The sequence below is a fragment of the Odocoileus virginianus genome, chromosome 20 (genome assembly GCF_023699985.2).
Source record: "Odocoileus virginianus isolate 20LAN1187 ecotype Illinois chromosome 20, Ovbor_1.2, whole genome shotgun sequence".
Classification (NCBI taxonomy): domain Eukaryota; kingdom Metazoa; phylum Chordata; class Mammalia; order Artiodactyla; family Cervidae; genus Odocoileus; species Odocoileus virginianus.
Window position 1 is genome coordinate 13949821 of NC_069693.1, and position 27273 is coordinate 13977093.

Below are 27273 nucleotides of genomic sequence, written 5' to 3' on the forward strand. Positions count from 1 at the left end.
GTGTTACGTCACTTCCTACCAAGGTTTCAGCGCTGCTGTATTTAAACCAGTTGAGCGGCCCTGCGGCGTGGGGAGGGCAGAGTGTGAAACTACCTGGTCCGCTGGGATCCTGCAGGACGCAGGGGAAGCTGAAGATGAGGAGCTGTCTGAGCCGCGGTGCAGAGACCGGCCGTGCCTAGAGCCTCAGGCGTTAGCGCGCGCGCGCGCGCGTGTGTGTGTGTAACGTGATGTGCCTATGAGACTGCATGATTTTGTGTGTGAACACTTGCGAGAGTGATAATTGTATCTTCAGAGAATGACTAGGTAAAGAAACTTGTCTTTAAGTCAGGCGTTAGCGCGCCTCTGTGTGTGTGTGTGTGTGTGTGTGTGTGTGTGTGTGTGTGTAACGTGATGTGCCTATGAGACTGCATGATTTTGTGTGTGAACATTTGCGAGAGTGGTAATTGTGTCTTCAGCGAATGACCAGGTAAAGAAACTTGTCTTTAAGTCAGAGACCCGATCGCAGAATGAGAATTTTAGAGCCAGAAACAGAAACGGAGGTAGTGAGATTCAAATCTCGCCCGTCAGTAATTCCCCGGGTCAACCTGTAGGGATTCTCCACTTCCACTCTGGTTCCCGGAAAGGGAGGGCGTCATTGCTCAAGTCACTCACCAACTTTCTGCTGAGTGTCTAATTCAGGAATGGGGTGATGTCAGGGAAATTAAATGGAAGTAGCCTTGTTCAGACTAAAGAGACAAGAAAGCACAGCGGGTCTCTGACCCTGCTTCTGACCTGCCTGCACACTGCCCTTACAACGTGCCTGTTCCGCAGTGCGCCGATTGTTCCAAAGGAGCCGAGGGGCACTATAAATAAGATAAGGGAGCGGGTCTTGGGAATTTTGAGCCCTTGGAAGGGATCTGACCAACCACACCCCGGGTTAACTAAATCCTTTGAGTTGCTAGATAGATAACAGCATTGTAAAAAAGATTAATTGAGTTTCAGAGCTGCAACTTGCTAGCAAACTGATGATGGTTATCAGTTTTCCGCGGAAATTATAAGCAAGAACTGCAATTTTGAATTCTCACCCATGGGTTTTACACACCGCCGGGGACTGTTTCGAAACTGCGACTCCAGATTGCTGTTACAGGGGATTTCCCCGTGCTATTTGGTTCTGGATGCTAGTGGACTCCAGATAGATGATGTATATGCTGTTACAGTTTTATTGTTTCTGTTTCTTTTTTTTTTTTCTTTTAAGGATTGTATATTGAAAGTAAGTTAGATAATTCTCTATTAAATATTGAAATTGTTTGAGTGGTTTCTTTTGTTAACACATCCTTTGACCCTGAAATGGAAATTAAAACTTTGAGCAAAACAGGAGCATGGGGATGGGGCAAGGGGGTGTAGAAGATGTTGTTTCTAATAAGTCAGTCTGGGCTGAAAGAAAGGCTTGGTGTCTGAAGATTCTTTAATTCTTACCGACTTCTCTTACACGGGTGACCAGAGACCAAGGGAAGAGCAGCTGTTGGACAATCAAGCATTTTATCCAAGGTAAGTTGTTTTTGTCTTTTTTGTCTCTGTACTGCTTTCTGGATTTTCAGGATTTATCTTTCTATGTCTTGAAAATCCACAGCAAGGATCCTTTCAGTGATCTGGTTCTTGGGCCTTGCTATTCCAAAGAGTAATCAGGGTTGGGGAAGTGCTAGAGGAATGCACCCAGAGAAGCTGTTCCACTCCATATCTCTCCTTTTAACCTGAGGTACCCATATTCATGTGCCAAATATTTTAATACCGCCTGTATGCTTAGTCCTTTTCTATGAATTTTGAAGAAATACAATAAATCCCATAGAGTGAAACTTGAAGCTTTTCTTTTAGTATTTCCTTCTCAGGTTTGTTAAGAGATGATACTATAAGTATTTAAAATATTCAAAAGAGTGTTCAGCGAATTCTCCCTCCCAGCTCTGCCCTTTGTCATGTAGTTTTCCCACTTCAAAGGCAAACAGTGTGACCAGTTTCTTGAGTACTTCCAGGGGGATCCTCTACATACATTACTATATGAAGGGTTACTCTTGTTTTATAGCTGAACTGTATTTCATACTTCTATAATTTAAAAAACTGACCCTTATTAACTTTCAAGTGTTTGTCAGTCTTTTGCTATTGTAAACAGTGATAGGATAAATATCCTTGTGTAAATGCTCATTTGATAAGTTTGTTAGTAGGATGAACGCCACTCTCTGGGCCTACTCATGTGTGAACTTTAAATTTTAAAAGTTCTTGCTATATTTTCCCTCAGAGAGGCTGTGTCATCACTTTACTAATTAATTTTTTCTGATTTTATGTTTTATTCAAGGTACTTTGCTAGTTGTTAGAAAACTTAAGAAAGTTATTAATTTGCTATTATAGAGCTTTTCAAACCATGGAGTTGTTACCTTATTTGTGTGTGTATGGTAAAATCAATTCACTGATCCATGATCAGCATTTTCTTTAACTTTTTATTTTGAAAAATTCAAACTATACAAAAATAGACAAAATATTAGTGAACCTTTATGTACCATCCTTTGCTCATCTCCAGTAATGATTGACTCACAGCCATTCTTGTTTAACTCTACCTCTACCCACCCCAGGGGCTTCCCAGGTGGTGCTCATGGTAAACAACCTGCCTGCCAGTGCAGGAGATGTCAGAGACAAGGGTTCGATCTCTGAGTCGGGAAGATCCCTGGAGGAGGGACCCACTCCAGTATTCTGGCCTGGAGAATCCCTTGGATGGGGAGCCTGCCGGGCTATAGTCCATAGGGTCACAAAGAGTCGGACCGGCCTAAAGCAACTTAGCACACGGGCTGCCCACCCCAGTGTTATTTCGAAGCAAATGCCTTCATTTTTCAAATATGTATGATTTCAGACATAAACATTTCAGTGTGTATGTGAATGATGAGTCTTTTAAAAAACTTAATCACAATACCATTATTTTCCCTTAAAGTAAACAATACTTTAATAATCAGATGTCCAGTTAGTGTTTAGACTTCCTCTCAGGGCATATATGAAAGTGCTACACTCAATATGCCAGCAAATTTGGAAAACTCAGCAGTGGCCACAGGACTGGAAAAGGTCAGTTTTCATTCCAAGCCCAAAGAAAGGAAATGCCACAGGACTGGAAAAGGTCAGTTTTCATTCCAAGCCCAAAGAAAGGAAATGCCAAAGAATGCTCAAACTATCGCAGTATTGCACTCATCTCACACACTAGTAAAGTAATGCTCAAAATTCTCCAAGCCAGGCTTCAACAATACATGAACTATGATCTTCCAGATACTCAAGCTGGTTTTAGAAAAGGCAGAGGAACCAGAGATCAAATTGCCAACATCCATTGGATCATCAAAAAAGCAAGAGAGTTCCAGAAAAACATCTATTTCTGCTTTATTGACTACACCAAAGCCTTTGAGTGTGTAGATCACAATAAACTGTGGAAAATTCTTAAAGAGATGGGAATACCAGACCACCTGACCTGTCCCGTGAGAAATCTGTATGCAGGTCAGGAAGCAACAGTTAGAACTGGACATGGAACAACAGACTGGTTCCAAATAGGAAAAGGAATACGTCAAGGCTGTATGTTGTCACCCTGCTTATTTAACTTATGTGCAGAGTACATCCAGAGGAGGCAATGGCACCCCACTCCAGTACTCTTGCCTGGAAAATCCCATGTTAGGAGGAGCCTGGTAGGCTGCAGTCCATGCAATCCTGGTAGGCTACAAGTCGGACACGACTGAGCGACCTCACTTTCACTTTTCAATTTCATGCATTGGAGAAGGAAATGACAACCCACTCCAGTGTTCTTGCCTGGAGAATCCCAGGGAAAGGGGAGCCTGGTGGGCTGCCATCTATGGGGTCGCAGAGAGTTGGACACGACTGAAGTCACTTAGCAGCAGCAGCAGCAGAGTACATCATACAAAATGCCAGGCTGGATGGAGCACAAGCTGGAATCAAGATTGCCGGGAGAAATATCAACAACCTCAGATATGCAGATGACACCACCCTTATGGCAGAAAGCGAAGAAGAATTAAAGAGCCTCTTGATGAAAGTGAAAGAGGAGAGTGAAAAAGTTGGCTTAAAGCTCAACATTCAGAAAACTAAGATCATGGCATTCAGTCCCATCACTTCATGGCAAATAGATGAGGAAACAGTGGCAGACTTAATTTTGGGGGGCTCCAAAATCACTGCAGATGGTGACTGCAGCCATGAAATTAAAAGACGCTTACTTCTTGGAAGGAAAGTTATGACTAACCTAGTCAGCATATAAAAAAAGCAGAGACATTACTTTGCCAACAAAGGTCCATCTAGTCAAGGCTGTGGTTTTTCCAGTAGTCATGTATGGATGTGAGAGTTGGACTATAAAGACAGCTGAGTGCCAAAGAATGGATGCTTTTGAACTGTGGTGTTCAAAACTGTGAAGCGGAATTGAGAGTTTTTAGCCATAACATCAGTGTTGAGTCAAGATAGCACTTGTGAAATATTTATCACAGGCTCATTGTATCTCATGCCACACACAAAAATTTATTCAAAATACACCATCAACCTAAATATAAGAGTATAGGCAGCCAAAGGGAAAAAAATACATAAATTGGACTTCCTCAAAATTAAAAACTTACCAGCTTCAAAGTAAACAAAGTGAAAATATAGCCCACAATGCATGTACACTAGGTCACTACAGTCGTATCCGACTCTTTGCAACCCTGTCAAGTTGCTCTGTTCATGGGATTCTCTAGGCAAGAATACTAAAGTGGGCTGCTATTCCCTTCTCCAGGAGATCTTCCTGACCCAGGGATCCAACCCATGTCTCTTATGTCTCCTGCATTGGCAGGCAGGTTCTTTACCAGTAGTGCCACCTGGGAAGCCCCAGGTGTATAGCCTACAAAGTAGGATCCAGAATTTGAAAATTACATGTTCAAGAAGGAATTGGATTTTTTAGAGTGTGTGAGGAATTATTACAACTCAACAATAAAAAGACAAATATCCAGTTTGTTATTTTTCTTTGGCCGAGTCATGTGGCATGCCTGATCTTGGCTCCCCCACCAGATATTGAATCTGTTCCTCCTATGGTGGAAGCACAAATTCTTAACCACTACATCCCTAGGGAAGTCCCCAGGCAGTTTTCTGTTAAAGGATGTTCCTCACTTCTACTCCCAAGGGCCCGGGTTTCAGTCCCTGGTTGGGGACCTAAGATCCTACAAGCTGCATGACCAAAATAAATAAATACAATTAAAAATAAAGATCAAGATGGAGGGGATATATGTATACTTATGGTTGACTTACATTGTTGTATGGGATAAACCAACACAACATTGTAAAGCAATTATTCTCCAGTTAAAAATTAATTAAAAAAGAAAACAAAAACAAAAGGATGCTTTGGGTTTGTTCCTTGGTTACTGGATGAGTCTAGTGTGACTTCATGTGGCCTGGATGAAACTTTGGACTCAAAATATTTCTTGCACCTGGAACATGAGAACAAGTCAGGGCGGCACTCTGTGGTATGGTAGTGTGTTGGACCTGGGGAAAAAACGCAGATCTTAGTTGTGTGAAGTGTTTGTTTCAGGATTTGGCCTACATGGATATAGTGCACTTCTAGGCCTGAGAGCCCCATCAGTATCCTTGAAGCAGGAATGACTTGGGTACATTTTGGATCAGGGCCCCCTAGTCTGAAAAGGTGAACTACTCAGGACAGGTCAGAGAACCCTAGGAACATCATAGGAGTTGGGTACTGCTTTAGCATAAGTTAATTCTGTATCTGTGTTTTTTGGTATTGAGGAAGGCATTTGATTTTTTAGATTTCTGCAAATCTCAGTATGTGTTTTGGGGCATGGAAGGAACCAGGTGCCATGAAAAGGGAAGGAAATATTTATTTTAACTTAGTTATTTAGAACCAAGCCTATTCTCATGGTTCATTTTACTTCCTTGACTCTCTTCTCAGGACTCTGCACTTTTCCAAAAGAAGAAGCCAGAGGAGGACTAATAATTTGCCGTTCTAAGCCATGCCCCATGTGAGTTGATGTTTTTCCTTCCCTTCATCAAATAGTCTTGTTTTCTAGGCTATAAATGCTCAATATTCTTACCTCCAGATTTCCTGCCTTACTAAGCCCCGGCCTTCTCTTCTCTAGCCATATTTGGGATCCATTCTGCAAATCAGGAAACGTATTAAGGAAAGAGTAGAACCTCTCCTGTCAGTGTGGTTTGATGAGATAGGACTACATATGCAATATTCAGTCTTTGTCATTGCCTCTATTTTCTGAATGATTAGGATAGAAATTGCTGTTTATCTCAGAATGTGGTGAGATCTTCGGTCTGTGAGGCTTTAAGATTGAAATGTGATCAAATGCAGGACTGAGAACAAAGAGAGTATCATGTCCGTGAATATCTCAGAGGTGAATACCAGTGACAAGGTCCATTTTGAATCTGAATAACATGTGTAAGTCAAGGGCCATGTCTATGTGAGTTTAGGTCATCTTTCATTGGCTTCTGTTGCTCAAAATAAGCGATGTGTACAGTGAGCAATGATGAGTGGTAACAGAGCCAGAGAATTAGGTAGTTGAGAATTTTAGAAACCGAGCTGACATTAGAGAAGGAATACAAAGTAAATACCAAAAAACAATAAGAAAATGATTGCAGGGAATTCCCTGGTGGTCCAGTGGTTAGAACTCTGCACTTTCATGGCCGAGGGCTGGGGTTCAGTCTCTGGTAGGGCACTAAGATCCCATTAGCTCTACATTGCATGGGGTGGGAGGAGGGAAAGGAAGGAAAAGAAAATGATTACAGGGCTTCCATCGTGATCCAGTGGTTGGGAAGCCACTTTTCAATACAGGGAACACTGGTTCAAGCCCTGGTCTGGGAAGATCCCACATAACCACGGGGCAATTAAGCCCATGCACCACAACTTCTGAGCCTGAGCTCTGGAACCCGCGAGCCACAACTACTGAGCCCATGTTTGGGAACTACTGAAGCCCATCTGACTAGAGCCTGTACTCCGCAACAAGAGCATGACTCCGCACAATGAGAAGCCCACACACCACAGTGGAGAGTAGTTCCCATTCTCCACAGCTAGAGAAAGCCTGAGTGCACCAATGAAAGTCCAGTGTAGCCAAAAATAAATAAAATGTTTTTTAAAAAGGAAAGAAAATGATTACAATCATAATATATATATACCTTGTAAAAATTATGTCTGTGAAAGGATTTGCCAGGACAAGGGAGAAAATTATTGCTGTTATTCTGAGACTTAAGTTGGAAATAAACCCTTAAATTACATAGAAATATTATTTTCTAAGATAAATATTTAAAAGGATATTTGGAATGGGCCCATCAGAATTGTTTTTCTTTTTTCTCCCTTCTTTCTTCCATTCTCTCCTTCTTCCCTCCCTTCCATCCTTTCTCTTACTTATTTTCAGTTCTTTAAAGGGAAGAGAGGAGGAAGGAACTTGCAACTTATTTGGGAATTTGCATGTGTTATGTGCTTGCACAGACTTTTCAGGTAGTGCTTGTGGTAAAGAACCTGCCTAACAAATGCAAGAGACGTAAGAGATGCGGGTTCAAGCCCTGGGTTGGGAAGATCCCCTGGAGGAGAGCTTGGCAACCCACTCCAGTATTCTTGCCTGGAGAATCCCATGGACAGAGGAGCCCAGTGGGCTACTGTCCATAGGGTTTTAGTGAGTCGAATATGACTGAAGCGACTGAGCATTCATGCATGGGCTTGCACACAGTATTTCATTTAATCAGAAAACTCTACTCACCTGGCTTTTGTTCATTCCTATAACTGTTCATGAGAAGCTATAATAGAGTAATAGGAATGTTTAGAAACTATGTAGGTGCTCTGCATTTATCACATAATTTCCTTTCCATTACTTAACCTTATTGCAAACTTTTTTCTCTTTTGGCCACTTTATGTGATACTTTCCTTCTCTCATTACTTCTAGAAAATATTTTTTTGTTTTACCACTAACACTGGATTTGTCATCTCAGAGGTTAGTGTTGTTCAAGGATGTGGCCGTAGACTTCTCTCGGGAGGAATGGGGATACCTGGACTTGGAACAGAAGGATCTGCACAGAGATGTGATGCTGGAAAGCTACAGCAACCTGGTCTCACTGGGTAAGCTTGTCTGCGCCTAATAATTCAACCTGTCTTTGTGAAATTTAGAAAAGTTTCCAAGTGCCTAGCTGAATTTCAGACCTCTAGTCCCAAATAAATTATTTGTGCTTTATAGACTTAGAAATGGACAGCTCCATTGGGCACCTGTATCTTCTGTATTCTTCATAGATCCTTCGTCTTACTCTTTCTATAACTGACCTTGTTACTTGCTGAACAATGTGCTCCATTTTAAGCAGAGTGTAACCATATCCATTTTCACTTATAAACAGGAGTTTCCACTTCTAAGCCAGACATGCTCTCCTTATTGGAGCAAGGGAAAGAGCCTTGGAAGGTTGTACAGGATGTGACAAGAGATCTGAGCCCAGGTGAGTAGTTAATGATCAGGCAAAGGGAGGCCATTGTTAAAATTGCTTAATTTTAACTTTTTTTTTTGCCAGTTGCTTAATTGGCCACATCTTCGAGTTATTAGCTTGGAAGTTCTCAAAGACCCAGCCAATGCCTTTTTCTCCTAGGCCTGTGGAGTAAAAATCCTGAGCCCTGGAGGACAAAACTGTTTACCTACGGAATACCCTAAGGTAATTTTAGGCTTACAGAAAAACTGAACAAAGCCCAGAGAGTTCCCACATGCCCTCTTTCCAGTTTTGTTCCATTTACTACTTTCCTGATTTTCTTTCATTTTCTCCTGTATTTTCAAACAGGGGATTGCCTTCCTTTTCCAATGGTAATCATTTTACTATTTTATATTTCTGATCCGGTGACACCTGTATGAGAGTCTATCCAGCAAATATTTTTAAATACCCTCTGTATTCTAAGTATTGAGAATATAGCAGTAAACAAGAAAAATTCTCTATCCCCATTGATATAGCAGAAGAAATACAATAGGAACAAATAAAAACATACAAAGAATGATGATTTTTATGAAGAAAAACAAAAAGCATAGAAAATCACAAAGTAATGGGGTGAGTGTTCTTTTAGAGAGAGTGGTTAAGGATGACTCTCTGAGGTGCTCACATTTGAGGGGTAATATGAGTCAAGTAAGCCATGCAAATTCTAGGTTAACAACAGTTTTTTGTTTTGTTTAGTTTTCTGGGTTTTGTTTGTTTTCTGGCCATACCTTGAGACTTGTGGGATCTTGGTTCCCCAGAGTCTGAACACAGGCCCTTGGCAGTGAAAGCGAAGAGTCCTAACCCCTGGACTGCCATGGAATTCCCAAGAAGACTAGTTTAAGGCAGAGAGACTAGCAATAGTAGGGGAAGTTAGAAGTAGGAATGAGTTTGATGCTTTTGAGGATCAACAGATAAACAAGTGTGGCTAAGGTGAGTTTGGGAGGACAGAAATAAAGTAATGTATCAATATAGATTAATCAGTTTTAACTAATGTACTGCACCAATACAAAATATTAAGTTATTACTAGTAAGGAAAGCTGGAGGGGCAAAGAAGGGGGTATGTGGGAACTCTCTGAGCTTTGTTCAGCTTTTCTGTAAGCCTAAAACTACTCTAAGAAATAAAGTCTTAATTTAAAAACTAAAGATAAAAAAAAAACCCTAAACTATAGCATGAGTTCATACCAATTCAATTCTAATCTAAATTATAGGCTTTTTATTTAACCCTTTAAAAAATCTTATAGCTGCATCTATTTTCTTTCATGCCAAGAGTCCCAGTTATCATGGACACTAAGAATAGTGGGATTAGAATATCACATGATTACCTACTGTATCCCACATTATACAGGAAGCCTCTAAAATAAGATCTACACTACCAGTAATAATATGATTACTCAAAACAATTTGAGATAATTGTTTTGCCCATTTTCTATTCCCTTCATAGGGTATATCTGACAGTCAAATTGCTATGTTTGAGGTAGTTTCCTTGTATGGTTATGCTACCAATTTTAAATATGGGTTTATTTTTTGTTGCTGTTTTTAATTTTTAAGCTGTGCTTTCTTGTAATTTAATTTTGTTTTATAATTATGCAATATAATTATGTACTACCTAAGTCAAATGTCCAAAACAGATTATATTCAAAGAAATCTGACTTCTATCCCAGGCTTCTTCACATTTCCCACCCTGTAACTATGGAGTTTAATCCTCCCCCCTTTCAAAAATAAAAGCAAATGTGTATTTTACATTTATACTTCTTCCACTTTCTCTCCTTCCTAAGATAAAAAGAGTGCTCGCTTCGGCAGCATATATACTAAAATTGGAACGATACAGAGAAGATTAGCATGGCCCCTGTGCAAGGATGACACGCAAATTCATGAAGCATTCCATATTTTTGACAACCCTGTATGCAAAACAGAAAAAGAGACACAGATATACAGAACAGACTTTTAGACTCTGTGGGAGAAGGCAAGGGTGGGATGTTCTGAGAGAATAGCACTGAAACAAGTATGCTATCAAGGGTGAAATGGATCACCAGCCCAGGTTGGATGCATGAGACAAGTGCTCAGGGCTGGTGCACTGGGAAGACCCAGAGGGATGGGATGGAGAGGGAGGCAGGAGTGGGGATCGGGAAGGGGAACACATGTAAATCCATGGCTGATTCATGTCAATGTATGGCAAAAACCACTACAATATATTAAAAAAAAAAAAAAAAAGATAAAAAGACCATACCTAAAAACAACCAAAGAGCATAACTATACATACTTTTGTTGACATTTCTTTTAAAATTAACAGTGTATTTCAATCGGCACTCCATATTAAAATGAAGAGATATTCCTTTTTAACTGCTTCATAGTATTCCATGACGTGGCTATACCATGAATTATTTCAACCAGCCACCTAGTGATGGACAGTTGGGCTATTTTTACTCTTTTTCTGCAACAAATTATGCTTCAGTAAAGACTTTATGCATCAGAGTTCTTTTGTTAGTGCAATTAAAATTTTTTTTTTAATTATTTTTTTGTTTGTTTTTTTTGGCCATGCTATGCAGCATACAAGATCTTGGTTCTCTTACCAGGGTTGGAACCTGTGCCCCCTGCAGCGAAAGTGCAGTCATAATCACTGGACTGCCAAGGAAGTCCTGCTAGTACAATTTTGAGATAGATTTAGCGTAAGTATAAATATCTTTACTTATCTATTTTTTCCCAGCTTGTCATTTTACTTTCCTTAATGTGTTTTTAACATGCTTTTTTTTTTTTTTTTTAACTCTAATATGGTCTTTTTTTTTTTTTAATAAAGTTATGGTTTGGAAAAATTTCCCCATTCTTCAGTTATAGAAAAGTCTCCTAAGTTTTATTCTAGTTATTTGTACGTTTTCATTTTTGTAAGGACATCTGTTCCATTTGGAATATATCCTATGTAATGTCTAAGGTACTGATGCAATTTCATCTTTTTTTTTTTTAATGTTTATCCTTAACGCTGTGTTGTGGGCTTTTTTGTTGTTTCTGTTTTAAGGGAGAAGGAAAGTTTAATTCTTTGCAGCAAGTAAGAACCCTGGGCTTCCCAGGTAGCACATTGGTCAGGAATCTGCCTGCCAGTGCAGGAGATGCAAGAGACAAAGGGTTCAATCTCTGGATTGGGAAGATTCCTTGGAGTAGGAAATGGCAGCCCACTCCAGTGTTCTTGCCTAGAAAATTCCATGGACAGAGGAGCTTGGCTGCCTACAGTCTATGGGGCTGTAAAGAGTCAGAAATGATTGAGCATGCACAAGGAGAACCTTGGGGATCTTTCTCAGATCAGTGTCTCCTATGTTTATCCTTATGTTTATTGCTTTCATTTATTAAGAAAGAGTCCATCTCTTCCCAACTGATTTTAGCTGCTACCTTTATTGTAGGCTAAATTTACAATTATAATTGTGTCTATTTCTGGATTTTTCTTTTCTGTTCCATCGGTTCCATTGACATTTTATGATAGTCAGTTTGAGTCAGCTATTTATAGCCATAGAAATTTCACTTTTCCAGGAATCTGAAAATAACATTTGTTTACTTGTTATCTTATAGACTGGGAGTCCAGGTGTGAAACCAAGAAGCTACCATCAAAAAGAGAAATTTATGAACTAGAAGCATCTCAATTGGAAATAACAGAACAACTTACAAGCCAAAAGTGTGACTGCAAAAGTTTTCAAAATGATAGGGAATGCAGAGACCAGTTTGAAAGCCAACTAGGAAATAAAGAGGATTCTAGACAACTAGTAATCTATGAAGAAATGCCTAGTCAGACTACATCCCTTACATTACAACAGAAAATTCATTCATCTGAAAAATTCTATGAATGTAAAGCATGCAGAAAGTATTTTATCCTTGGCTTTCAACAGACTAAACATCAGAAAAATTGTTCTGATGAAAAATTCTATGAATGTAAAGAATGTGAAATGACCTTTATTAAGGACTTACAACTTACCATCAGAGAGTTCATGTTCCTAAGACTGTGAATGTAAGGAATGTGGAAAAGCCTTCATTTGTGCTTCACAGCTTATTTATCATCAAAGAATTCATACTGGAGAGAAACTTTATGAATGTAAAAGTGTGGAAAAGCCTTTATTCGTGCCTCGCAACTTATTTATCATCAAAGAATTCATACTGGTGAAAGACCCTATGAATGTAATGAATGTGGGAAGGCCTTCTTTTGTGGCTTGCACCTTAGTTACCATCAAAGAGTTCATACTGGTGAGAAACCCTATCAGTGTAAGGAATGTGGAAAAGCCTTTAATCGTGGCTCCCTCCTTACTTGACATCAAAAGACTCACATTGGTGAAAAACCCTTTGAATGTAAAGAATGTGGAAAGACTTTTATTTGTGACTCAGAACTTACTCAGCATGTGAGAATTCACACTGGTAAGAAACCCTATGAGTGTAAGGCGTGTGGGAAGTCCTTTATTCGTGGCTCACATCTTACTCAGCATCAGAGAATTCATACTGGCAAAAAGCTGTAGGTATGTAAAGAATGTAGAATGGCCTTTATGCAGAGTTCACATCTTTCTCAATATCAGAGACTTCATACTGATGAGAAACCCTACATATGTAATGAATGTGGAAAGTCCTTTATTCGTGGCTTTCAACTTATGGGACATCAGAGAATTCATACCAGTGAGAAACCCTATGTATGTAATGACTGTGGGAAAGCCTTTCGTTATGATTCACAGCTTTCTCCACATTATAGATTTCATACTGGTTAAAAGCCTTATAAATGTAAAGATTGTGAGATTTTCTTTATCCTTGGCTCACAACTTACTGAACATCAAAGGATCCATACAGGTAAGAAACCACATGAATGTAAGCAGTGTGGAAAATTGTTTAATTATGGCTCACAGCTTGTTCGACATCAGAGGACTCATACTGGTGAAAAACCTTATGAATGTGAAGAATGTGGGAAATCATTTATTTGTGGTTCACACCTTGCTGAACATCAAAGAACTCACACTGGTGAAAAACCCTATGAATATAAAGAATGTGGAAAGGCCTTTGCTTATGGATCACAACTGTCTCAACATTAGAAAATTCATACAGGTGAGAATCTCTAGGAATGTAAGCACTGTGGGAAGATCTTTATTTTGTGCCTCACAACTTAATCTACATCAGATTTTTCATACTGGGAACCATATGAATATAAGAAATGTGGTAAGACTTTTTTATTTGTAGCTCACAGCTAATTTACTATCAGAGAGTTCATACTGGTGAGAAACATTACAAATGTAACTAATATGGGAAGGCCTTTAATTGTGGATCACAACTTAACATCAGAGAATTAATTCTGGTGAGAAGCCTTATAAATGTAATGCATATGGTAAGGACTTTAGATGTCATTCACACCTTACTCAACATCAGAAACCTCATAATGGAGAAAGACTGTGTGAAAAATTAATTTAGTAAATCCTTTCCATGTTTATCGATAACATTCAACTTTGGAATATCAGAAAATTCAGATTATTAATATGAGTATCCTTTTTTATTTAAACTCATGAGTAACTCACCTTCAGAGAATTCATAGTTAAAAGAGGCTAGATTAATATAAGTGCAGAATTACTTTCCATCGTATTTCAATCTTTGCTAGACAGTGATTCATATGAAAGCTCAACCCTAAAAGGTAGGGTTCTCTTGTTCAGCATCATTGTTTTGTTCAATATCATTTGAGCTCCACCATTTACTGTCTGGGTGTTTCTTTGGGAAAGTTACTTAACCCCAGTTTGTTTTAGTTTCCTCCTTAATAATACATTGATATCACATATGTCATCATAGTTTTCTGCAGTTTAAAGGAGTAAATACATATAAAGCCTATAGAAATGTGTCCTACATAGTTAATGCTTAGTAAATGTAAAGATTACTTTTAGTTTGTGTTTTAATCATACTACAGAATTCAAAAGAGAAGGAGACTTTACAAATACAGTGAGAGTGAAGTGTTAGTTATTCAGTCGTGTCTGACTCTTTGCAACCCCATGGACGATAGCTTTCCAGGCTCCTCTGTCCATGGAATTCTCCAGGCATGAATACTGGACTGGGTTGCCATTCCCTTCTCTGGGGGATCTTCCCAACCCAGGGATCAAACACAGATCTCCCACATTGCAGGCAGATTCTTTACCATCAGGGCCACCAGAGACAAATACAGTACACAAGGTAAATCTTTCATCACTTTTACTAAGTGTCAGATAAATCATTTTGGAACAAAACATTCTAATATAATTAATGTGCAATTATACTTTGTTCTGAATCAAAATTCTTACTAAAAGGGAACCCTAAGAGGAGAAAATTATTTTGCTCTTAAAAATAAAGCTGCTTTCGAACATTTTTGTATAAGTTTTTACATGAACATAAATTTCCATTTCTCTGGTATAAACATTTAAGTGAGTCATTTTAAATGAATGCTTCTCTTACAAGAAATGGACAAATCATTTTCCAAAGTGACTTTTTCATTTTATATTTCCACCAGGAACATGAGTGACCCAGTTTTCTCTGTAGCTCTACCAGCATTTGACTTTTTCACCACTTTTTATCTTAGTCATTCTGATAGGTGTGTAGTTATAATCTCTTGGTGGTTGTAATTTCCATTTCCCTAGTGGCTCATTATGATGTGCTTTTTTGCCATCTCTACCCATTGTGGTGATATGACTTTGTCTTTTACTCCTTCATTTTTTAGTTGTATATTTTTTTTAAAAACTGTTTGGATTGTGAGCGTGCTTTCTTTATTCTAGATGATACTAGTCATTTGTTGGATATGTAGTTTGCAAAAAATTTTCCCAGTGCATACCTTATCTTTTCATACTTTTAGCAAGGTCTTTTGATGAGCAAAAGACCTTTTGATTAGCAGACCTTTTGATAAGGTCTGGCTTATTACTTTTTACTTTTAGGGATCTTGATTTTGGTGTCAAATCTAAGGACTGCTTGTCTAGCTCCAGATCTCAGAGATCTTCTTTTATGTTTTCCTAAAGTTTTCATGGTTTTATGTTTTGCAGTTAAGTGATCCATTTTAAGTTAATATTTGCATATATTATAAGCTTTAGCTTCATGTTCTTATTTGTTTTGGCTTATGGGTGTCCAGTTGTGTAGTGGGAATTCCTAATAATGTACTTTCACAGCCTTGAGAAATCACAGCCACCTGGAAACACAGCATATATTAAGAAACTGTGTTAATTATTATTTCTCATGTTTTTCTTAAGAATAATTGCCTTGTTACAAACCCCAAGGTCAGACCCAGAAGGGAGTAAGACTGGGATCATGAAAGCATGAACCTTTGAACACTGGATTGGCACCAGGCATGATTGCTGCCTAATTACTTGCTAATTGTTACCAAGGTGAGCCCAGAAGGGAACGGCCGGGGGTAAAAACAGAGATCTGGACTATGTCTGTGTAGTCCGTGACATTTAGAAGTACATGATTAAGACAGTGTGTGTCTTGAGAAAGATAAGCTCTGAGAAAGTCTTATAGTCTGCAATTAGGAATAAAAGCTGGACTCAGAGTGGACTCTGCACCTCAGTCCAATAGAGCTGCAGGTCCCCTGACCCACTGCACCAGATTTATTGTTCTGTCTTCATTCTCATCACTTGCTCCCGGACCATTAGGGCAACAATTGGCACCCAACGTGGGGCTAGAGTGCAAGACTGCTACCAGAGAAAAAAACTACAGTGATGCAGAACCTGGGACGGTTGAGAGGCCTTTGAAAATACCCGCTGGTAAGTCATTCAGGCATTTAATCAGGGTTAAAATGGGAAATGTTGAGAGTGCAGAACACTGTCGCCCATATATTTGTTTATTAAGACAGCTCTTGAAAGCAGGAAGAGCTTTTGTTAGTGAAGGGTGATTATTAGAATTGTTGCAAGCAGTGGATAAATATTGCTGCTGGTTCCCATCAATAGGAACCTTAGATTTGGAAGTCTGGGAAAAGGTTGGAGCCGAGTTAAAGAACATTCAAAAGGAACTCCGCTCCCTGTTTCTATTTGGAGTATGTGTTAATTAAGTCAGTACTGGAACCTTTGCAGACTTCTGATTCTTTTGATGAAGGTGATGATGACTCTTGAAAAAGATGATGAGGGATTTTTTTTCCTCTGCCTTCTTCCCCTTTCCTCCACCACCCACCTGCCTTTGCAGGGAACATCTTCAGTCCAGAGTCTATGCCCACTCCTCATCTTTCATCCATACATAAAGGAATTTTCCCAGCACAACGGGAAGGAGATTTGAAGGCTTTTTCGTACTGCCTTTCCCATGACTATTCATGAGAGTTCCTGGTGTCAATCCTAACAACCCTAATGGAATCTACAAGGTTATTCATGAATCTTTTCCTTTTAAAATCCTAAAGGAATTAAAAGAAGCAGTACAAAATTATGGTGTAAATTCTCCATTCAAGGTGGGAATAATTCAGGGTGTGGCAGAGGGCGATTGCCTCATTCCAGCAGATTGGTCGGCATTAGCAAAAACAGTGTTAGCCCCAGGGGAATTTTTTCAATTTAGTACTTGGTTTCAGGATCTTGCTGAGACTCTGGCTACACATAATCACACTCATAGTATCCCTATTTTGTTGGAACAACTTATGGGGATAAGTCCACAGGGGAGAGTGCAAGATCAAATACGTATGAATGATCAAGCTATAGAACAATTGCGAAGGTGTTGCTTTAGGGCCTGGGAAAAAATAGAGTCAAAAAGCCAGACTTCTGTTTCCTTTCAAAAAATTCTCCAGGGGCCTAAGGAGCCCTATACTGAATTTACTGCCTGATTACAAGAGGCAATCCAAGGACAAGTTACAAATGCCGAGGTGGCAGATGTCATATTACAATTGTTGGCTTATGATAATGCTAACACTGATTACAAGAAAGTAATGAACCCTTTTAAAGGAAATGCTAGTTCAAATGATTATGTTAAGCTATTCCAGGGAGTAGGAACCAAATCCTTTAAAGCTGATTTATTAGCTCAGGCTATGACTGGATTACGACTTTCTAAATTCCCCCAGCACTTGTTTTAATTGTGGGAAAACTGGACATACAAGAATTGAATGTAAGTTCAAAAAGAACTTTCAGAAAGGTAATTCACAAAAGGGGAATGTCCCTGGCCTCTGCCCAGAATGTAAAAAAGGAAATCATTGGGCAAATCAATGGCATTCTAAATTTCATAAGGATGGCTCCCCACTTTTGGGAAACAGCCTCTGGGGCAAGCTCCCAACCCTGACAAACAAGGGAGCCTATCCTGTTCAGACTCCACAAGTGTCTCTCAACTACTCCCGTCAGCAACAACAGTCAGAATTACCATGCCATGTCAGGGAATTATCCCCAGCAACCCAAGGAAACACAGCCCTTGATATAAGTAGTAGTCAGGATTTTATTTCTACTCCTGTAGAGACACTAGCTATTATTTCAACAGGAATATTTGGACCGCTTCCACAGGGAACAGTTGGATTATTATTAGGAAGATCGGGGACTGACTTCCCAGGGAGTTCAAATTCATACCGGAGTTATAGACAATGATTATGAAGGAGAATTGAAGATTATGGTCTCTATCACTCTTACCTGGAAGGTTTCTAAAGGGGGTAGAATTGATCAGCTTTTAATTCTACCTTATGTGGGTATAGGACATTCAAACAAAAAGCGGGCTCCAGGGGATTTGGAAGCACAGGCCAGGCTGTTATTTTTCTCACTGAAAAGATTTTGGAATCCAAACCCACTTATCAAAAACTTTCAAGGTTTAATAGATACTGGAGCCAATGTTTCTATCATCTGCTCTCAACATTGGCCTAAAGCATGGCCAGCTAGGCCTGCTCCAATATCTCTTGTAGGTCTGGGACAGGCACAAGGACTAAAAGTGCAATGGTATTGTCTTATTCAGGGCCTGATAAACAACCAGCTACTATCTAACCTTATATTGCTGATATACCTATCAATCTATGGGGTCGTGATCTCTTGGAACAATGGCATGCTGAGATACATATTCCTCCAAATCAATATAGCGAGATCAGTCGCCAAGTTATGTTCAGTCAAGGTTATATACCAGGGTTGGGACTGGGCAAAAATCAACAAGGAAGAATTTATCCTTTGGCTGCTCAAGATTTTAAGCTGCCCCCTTTTCAGTAGTGGCCACTGCTCATATTAATCTTCCTCCACCTACACCCATACCTCTTAATTGGAAAACTGATCAACCTGTGTGGATAGAGCAGTGGCCCCTAAAACAAGAAAAATTGGAGGTTTTACATGAATTAGTTAATGAACAACTTAACAAGGGACATATTATTGAGTCCTTTATCCTTTGGAATTCTCCAGTGTTCGTTATACAAAAGAAATCTGGTAAATGGAGAATGCTTACTGATCTGAGAACTGTTAATGCTGTTATTGTTCCAATGGGTGCTTTACAGCCTGCCCTGCCTAATCCTAGTATGATTCCAAAAATTGGCATTTGTTTGTTATTGACCTCAAAGATTGTTTTTTCACTATTCCTTCATACCCTGATGATCTATCTAGATTTGCCTTTTCAGTTCCTTCCATTAATTTAAAAGCCACATAAAAGATTTCAATGGACTGTATTACCTCAAGGTATACTTAATAGTCCCACTATTTGTCAAAATTTTGTAGCCAAGGCTTTACACCCAGTGTCACAGCAATTCTCTCATGCATATATCATTCATTATATGGATGATATACTATGTGCCTTGCCTTAAATTGATAACCTGCAGGAATTGTTTTTAAAGCTAAAGGAATGCTTGGAATGTACTGGCTTGTATATAGCTCCTGATAAATTATAATACACTGAACCTTTTCAGTACTTAGGAAATATAGTCACCTGTACTACAATCAAACCACAAAAGGTACAAATATGCAGAGACTCAATTAAAACTTTAAATGACTTACAAAAATTACTAGGAGATATTAACTGGATTCGACCTAAGTTAGGGATTTCAACTTATCCTTTATCCCATTTATTCTCTCTATTAAGAGGAAATCCAGAGCTTAATAGCTCCTGACAGCTAGCCCCTGAGGCTGAGAAAGAACTAACAGTTATAGAACAAGCTATACAAAACTGCCAAATAGACAGAATAGACCCTTTAGAGCCTTTCCAGCTGTTTGTCTTTCTTACCCCTCATTCCCCTACTGGGTTGATTATGCAAACTCCTTTATTACTTGAATGGGTATTCTTAGCTAATTCACAAACAAAATCTGTTACCCCTTATTTAGATATGATAGCCATTATATAATTCTAAAAGGAAGAGAGTGTGTTCAGCAGCTTACTGGAAATGATCCCTGCCTTATTTGCACTACACCAACCTCCAAAGAATTAAAACATTCTCTTCTAAATTCATTATCTTGGCAACTAGCTTTAGCTGACTATGTTGGACAGATTGACAACCACTATCCTGATTTGCCTATCTTGACGTTTTTAAAACAAACAAGATGGATTTTGCCTAGAATTACTAGTGTCAACCCTGTTCCATCCATTCCTCTCATTTTTACAGATGGCACTAGCCAAGGAAAAGCAGGATATACAGGCGCATTTATGCTAGTTATTGAAACACCTGAATATTCTGCACAATAAGCAGAAATTCTGACTGTTATGCACGCATTACAAAATATTCCCCTAGCAGTTAATATCTTATCTGATTCTCAATATTCTGTACTTGTCACTAAACATATAGAAACAGAAACTATTAAGGATACTATCCCATCCACACTGTATACACTTTTTACAAATTTACAACAGGTGGTTAGACACTGACAGTTTCCATTCTACATTTCTCATATTTGAGCTAGTACTAATTTACCAGGGCCTTTAACAGAAAGAAATGCTCAAGCCGATGCCCTTTTACTTGCAGTCTTTACAGAGGCATTAGCCTTTTATGACCTGACACATTGTAATTCAAAATGTTTAAAAACCAAGTTTCATGTCACTTTGACTCAAGCTTAACATTGTGCAGACTTGTCCTACACGTCAGATGGTTGTGATAACCACCTCTCCAACAGAAGCTGGGGGAGTTAATCCCTGTGGCCTGAAGCCAAATCAGATCTGGCAGAAGAACATAACTCAGATTCCATCCTCTGGAAAGCTTGCTTATGTGCATGTCATGGTTGATACTAACTCAAAATTTATCTGGGCAACTGCTTTCTCTGGAGAATCTACAAGGCATGTTATTTCACATTTGCACAGCTACTTTGCTACTATGGGCCTTGCACAAAATATAAAAACAAACAGTGGCCTGGCTTACACTAGTTCTGCTTTTAGGGATTTTTTAAAGGCTTGGTCTATAAAATATCATACAGGAATCCCCTATAATCCCCAAGGACAAGCTATTGTAGAATGAGCTAACATCTCTAAAAGAATGTTACAAAAACAAAAAGGGGGAGATGGAATGTCAGTTCCCCCACAGCAAAAGGTATATAAAGCATTATTCACTCTAAATTTTTTGCTTTAAGATAATGATTTCACTGCAGCAGAATGACATTTTACAAAGGAACAAAAAGAAAATTTCCCCAAACTACCTGTTTGGTGGTATGATCCAGTAAACGCACTCATGGCATAGGGAAATCTGATAACCTGGGGAAGCGGTTTCACTTGTGTTTCGCCAGGTGCTTCAGAAACACCTGTTTGGATTCCCTCGCATCATCTGAAACCATATCATGAGTGAACTCCCATAGAAGAGATGCTTCACATAGGACTTCACATAGAGCCCCCCAGTAATGAGTTTCAAGGGTCTGAGTCTGAAACAAATGTAACGATTCCCCTCCCATGGGCAAATTGGAACAAGATCCCCACTTGGGGACAAATTAAAAGATTAACACAGAAATCAGAGGAGATCTTAGAAAATGAAGGGAAAGCTGTCACTCCTAACAATCTGGCTGTTGCCATGTTTGCTCTTATTACCACCACAGTAAGTATACACTTAGCAACAGCTGAATCTAAAAATTATACTTACTGGGCATACATACCTAACCCTCCATTACTAAAACCCGTTGACTGGGGGATTTCTATGATCCCCACTTATATTAATGATTCTTCCTGGATACCAGGACCTGAAGATACACACCTTCCTCTTTCTAAACAAGAGGAAGGGACTCCCTTCAGTGTTACTTATAGGTATGAATCTTGGCCAATTTGTGTAGGACCAGCTACAGGATGTCTTAAATTATCTATGCATGCCTGGCTGTCCACTAATTCTTTAAATAGCGACTATACTAAGGTTTAGTTACATCTTCTCTCTGGTCTGAGTTTTGCTCATAACAACTCAGAACCCAATAATGACACCAAATCAGACAGACCTTTATGCAAGCATCACAAGCTGTGGACTGAAAAACAAGATTGTATTAAGTGGGATAATTGCCATAGGACTGAGGGAGTAATTTTGATTAAGGGTTCCTATGGAATTGTATGGGACTGGTCCTCTAAGGAGTCAGTGCGTCAGTTGGTTCAGTCACTCAGTCATGTCCGACTCTGCGATCCCATAGATTGCAGCACACCAGGCCTCCCTGTCCATCACCAACTCCCAGAGTTTACCCAAACTCATGTCCATTGAGTCGGTGATGCCATCCAACCATTCTCATCCTCTGTCGTCCCCTTCTGCCTTCAGTCTTTCCCAGCATCAAGGTCTTTTCAAATGAGTACCAGTTCATCAGGTGGCCAAAGTATTGGAGTTTCAGCTTCAACATCAGTCCTTCCAATGAACACTCAGGACTGATCTCCTTTAGGATGGACTGGTTGGATCTTCTTGCAGTCCAAGAGTCTCTCAAGAGTCTTTTCCAACAGCACAGTTCAAAAGCATCAATTCTTCTGCGCTCAGCTTTCTTTATAGTCCAACTCTCACATCCGTACATAACTACTGGAAAAACCATAGCCATGACTATGCAGACCTTTGTTGGCAAACTAATGTCTCTGCTTTTTAATACCCCTAAGGGGTATGCAGTCTCTAATTGCTCTTATCAAAATCAGTTCTGCAATCCTCACAAAAGTCTGCGTTGGCAGGTGCATAGAGTCTTTGACCATACTAATATTACCACTAATTCAGATCATCCAATTATATGGCATGGTAATGGCACATCACCTCCCTTCTCACAATTGGATCAAGGAAGAGGGCAAAGAGAGATTTGGAAATTGGCTTTAAGTCTTAAAAAATTCCAAATTTGGGATGGACATTATTCCAATAAAACTATTCATTGACATTTAATACCAGTACAGACTGGACATTTTATATTCAGGTTTGCATGAAAGATCGTTATGTACCCTTGAAAGGAACAATTTCTATCAATGAAAGTGTACAAGAACTTTCTTGCCAGGATTGCAAATTATATACTTGCTTAAATTCTTCACTTTATAATTCTAATCACTCATTTGTTATATTAAGAAGGAGCTTGGGAATATGGCTTCCAGTAAGTCAATTCAGACCTTGGGAAGACTCCCCTGAAACACATGCTCTTTTAAAGGTAATAAAGAAAGTACTACAATGTTCCAAAAGGTTTATTGGACTCTTTATAGCAGCTATTGTGGGAGTTGTTGCTATAGCCACGACCACAGCAGTAGCTGGGATGGCACTGCATGAAACCATACAAACGACTACATTTGTACAGCAGTGGCACCAAAATGCAAGTTCTGCCTGGGGAAATCAAACCCACATAGACCAAGAAATTAATGAACGATTGATTGATTTAGAAAATGCAGTTCTCCTACTAGGGGACGAAGTACAAAATTTAAAATTACAAATTCATCTTAAGTGTGATAGGAATAGCTCTTCATTTTGTGTCATACCTCATAAATATAATCAAAGTTCATATACTTGGTATCAATTATCTAAACATTTGAGAGGACCCATTCTTAATAATCTATCCTTATATATTTCCCAGTTACAGGCTACTATTTCTAATATGCAAAATGTTCACTTATAATTACTCCCAGAAACTGACTTATTTGAAGAAATTGAGGAAAGCTTACATATACTTAACCCCATGATGTGGATTAAAACTTTAGGAGGAAGATTGCTGGTACTATAATATCAGGATGTATATTTTTAACTGTCTTGTGTCTAGTCCTCAGATGCATGAGAGAAACCATCTGAGAATTGATGAAGAAAGAAGTTGCTTGGATGGCATATCTACTCCTGCAAAAACAAAAAGGGGGAGATGTAGTGGGAATTCCTAATAATGTACTTTCACAGCCTTGAGAAATTTCACAGAAACAGCACCTGGAAACACAGCATGTTAGAAACTGTGTTAATGATTATCTTTCATTTTTAAGAATAATTGCTTTGTTATAAACCCCAAGGCCAGACTCAGAAGGGCATATGACTGGGTTCATGAAAGCATGGACCTTGGACACCAGCTCAGCGCCAGACATGAACACTGCCTATGCACTTGCTAATTGTTCCTAAGACTAGCCCAGAAGGGAACGGCCTGGGGTAAACACAAGGAGATCTGGACCATGTCACTGTAGTCCATGACACTTAGGAGTACGTGATTAAGACAGTGTGTGTCTTGAGAAAGATAAGCTCTGAGAAAGTCTTGTAGTCTGCAATTAGGAATAAAAGCTGGACTAAGAGTGGACTCTGCACCTCAGTCCAATAGAGGCTGCAGGTTCCCTGACCCATTGCACCAGATTTTGTGTTCTGTCTTCATTCTCATCACTTGCTCCCAGACCATTAGGACTACACAGTTGTTCTAGTACTATTTGTTATATAAAGGCTATCTTTATTGAATTGATTTTGTGCCTTTGTATTTGTTTTATGTCTACTTCTGGATTGTCTATTCCTTTCTCTTGATCTATGTGCCCATCCCTCTGCCAATACCACCCTGTCTTGTTTATTGTCATTCTATAGGATGTCAATATTGGGGAGAGTGACTCATCCTCATCCCACTTTACCTTTTTAAAATTGATATAACTATTCTAGGTCTTTTCATATAAATTCTAGAATAAACTAACCTATATCTACCAAAAAAAAAAAAAAAGCTTGCTGAGTTTTAATAGAATTTCAATTTGGGGATAATTGATGTCTTTACTATCTGAGTCTTCCAATCCATGAACATGTCTCTCCATTTTTAGGTCTTTATTGTGGGTTTAATTGTGTTCCCCAAAATATTCAAATCTTAACTCTCAGTACCAGTGAACACAACTTTATTTGGAAATAGAGACTTTGCAGATACAATCAAATTAAGGTGCAGTTATACTGGATTAGAGTAGGCACAACTCTAATGACCAGTATCCTCATAAAAGACAAGTATGACCTAAACACATAGGGAAAGCCATGTGGAATGAAAGGCAAGGTTGGAATGATGCATCTATAAGCCAAGGAACACCTTGGATTACTGATACCTATCAGAAGCTGGAAGGGGCAAGAAAGAATCATCCCCCAGGGTCTTTAGAGAAAGCATGGCCCTGCCAATACCTTGATTTTAGACTGTGTGAAAATAAAGTTTAGTTGTTTTAAACTAAATTTGTGGTAATTTGTTATGGAGCCCTAGAAAACTAATATAGTCATTGATTTCTCTTATTAGAATTTGCAATTTTGGGCATACACATCTCATACATGTAAGTGTATAAGTGTTTCATTTTCTTTGGATAAGTTATATATGGTGTTTTTGTTTTTACCTATTTATCGCTAGTACATACAAATTGTGTGTGTACATATACGTATATACAAATCAATATGCAAATTATTAATATAATTAGTTCTACAGCAAAGTCACAGATTATAATATCAATATAATTTGTATATGGATTACAAATAATTTGTATATTGATCTTGTATTCTATGATCTTGCTGCAGAACTAATTAATTTATTCTTAAAAGCTTGTTTTTTTTGTACATTCCTTAGAATTTTCTACATAGACAAATCATGTTGGCTATAAGCGGGGACAGTTTTTTTTCTTTTAGTCTATATGCCTTTTTTCTCTTCTTGCCTTATTTTGGTGGCTGTTACTTTCAGTGCTGTGTTGAGTAAAAAGTGGTGCAAGCATAGGAGGAAACATTCGATCTTTCACCATTAAATATTATGTTAGCTATAGGTTTTGTGTAAGTGATCTTTTTTAAATAGAAGGAATTCCCCTCTGTTCCTAACTTCCTGAGGTATTATGTTTTTTTAATCATGAATGGATGTTGGATATTATCAAATGCTTTTTCTGCAGCCATTGAACTTTTTCTGAGGCAGTTAATCATAGTATTTTTCCTCTTCAACCTGTTAATATGATTTTTTAAAATGCCAAACCTGTCTTGTATACCTATAATAAATCCCACCCAGTCATGTTGTATAACTTCCTTGCTGTATTTGATTTGCTAACATTTTGTTGATGAGTTTTGTGTCAAAATTTATGAGTTTTTCCCCCTAGTCTTTGCCTCATTCGGGAATCAGTGTAATAATGGCCTCATAAAATGAGTTGGGAAGTGTTCCTTATATTTTCTGGAAGAAGTTGTGTAAAATTTGTGTTCATTCTTCAAATGTTTTTGAAAAACATTTCAGTGGAGCCACCTGGGTCCAGGGATTTCTTTTGGGGGAGCTTTATGATACAAATTCAATTTCTTTAATGGTTATTTGGGATAGCTTTCATTTTAGTTGAGATTTAGTAGTCTGTGGGGTTTTGTCTTTGTTTTGGGGTGGGTTTTTTTGTGTTCTGTTTTTTCCCTGCCACGTGGCTTGCAGGATCTGTTTCCTAACCAGCAATTGAATCTAGGCCATGGCAGTGAAGGTACCAAATCCTAGCCAGTAGACCTTTTCCTTAATAGTTTGTGTGTTTTGAGAAATTTAGTACAATTAGTTCTACACTTGAAATTTTTCAACACCACTCCCCTAATAAAATTTTTGAAGATCATTATGTGAAGCTGGTAGCATAGCCCTAGTTTCAAAGTCAAACAGGAGCAGATAATAATAGATTTTTGCTGTAAATGATAATAAATACTCTAGGTAAAATATAAATAACATCTAACATACAATTAAAAGAATACAAAGGAATACCACTTTCCAGAATGTCTAAGATTTATCTTTTCTAGATTAATTCCAGAGTTTAGGAATTATCTTTCCAAGAAATGTTTATGATGGAAAAATGACTTGACACAGCCTCAAGTCATTTTCAATATCTTAATGTGTGGTTTTGGAATATGATATGTTTTTCAAGCTTCTTTGAGGGTGACCCAAATAAAGAAATACATTTTACATGTTATTTCCAGTATGAAAAAAATTTAATTAATGTTTCAAATAATACTGTTTCTTGGAGAAGTTCACTGAAACCACATTTGATTGAATGCTTAATACTTGGCTTAAGACAAATGCACACAATTAAAAACAATTCTGGTATACAAAAAATAATCTGAGAAATTTTTTCTTTCTTTTTTTTTTTTGATAGATTTTGTTAAATGATTTTGAAGTTTCTTCATCATGAAATTTGGGTTTTTTTTCCTTGAAGTTCAGTTCAGTCACTCAGTCGTGTCCGACTCTTTGTGACCCCATGAATCGCAGCACACCAGACCTCCCTGTCCATCACCAACTCCTGGAGTTTACCCAAACTCATGTCCATCAAGTCGGTGATGCCATCCAGTCATCTCATCCTCTGTCATCCCCTTCTCCTCCTGCCCCCAATCCCTCCCAGCATCAGGGTCTTTTCCAGTGAGTCAACTCTTCGCATGAGGTGGCCAAAGTATTGGAGTTTTAGCTTCAGCATCCGTCCTTCCAATGAATACCCAGGACTGATCTCCTATAGGATGGACTGGTTGGATCTCCTTGCAGTCCAAGGGACTCTCAAGAGTCTTCTCCAACACCACAGTTCAAAAGCATCAATTCTTCGGCACTCAGCTTT

The 27273-nt window shown here is 38.7% G+C and overlaps 1 non-coding gene and 1 pseudogene across 1 annotated transcript; both read left to right on the plus strand.

Moving 5' to 3' along the window:
• Positions 1 to 123: 123 nt before the first annotated feature.
• LOC110127806 (zinc finger protein 383-like) lies at positions 124 to 26640 on the plus strand (annotated as a pseudogene).
• On the plus strand, positions 10272 to 10378 carry LOC139030128 (U6 spliceosomal RNA). The gene has a single exon (XR_011482435.1). It is a non-coding gene; the product is annotated as a U6 spliceosomal RNA (small nuclear RNA).
• Positions 26641 to 27273: the final 633 nt, after the last annotated feature.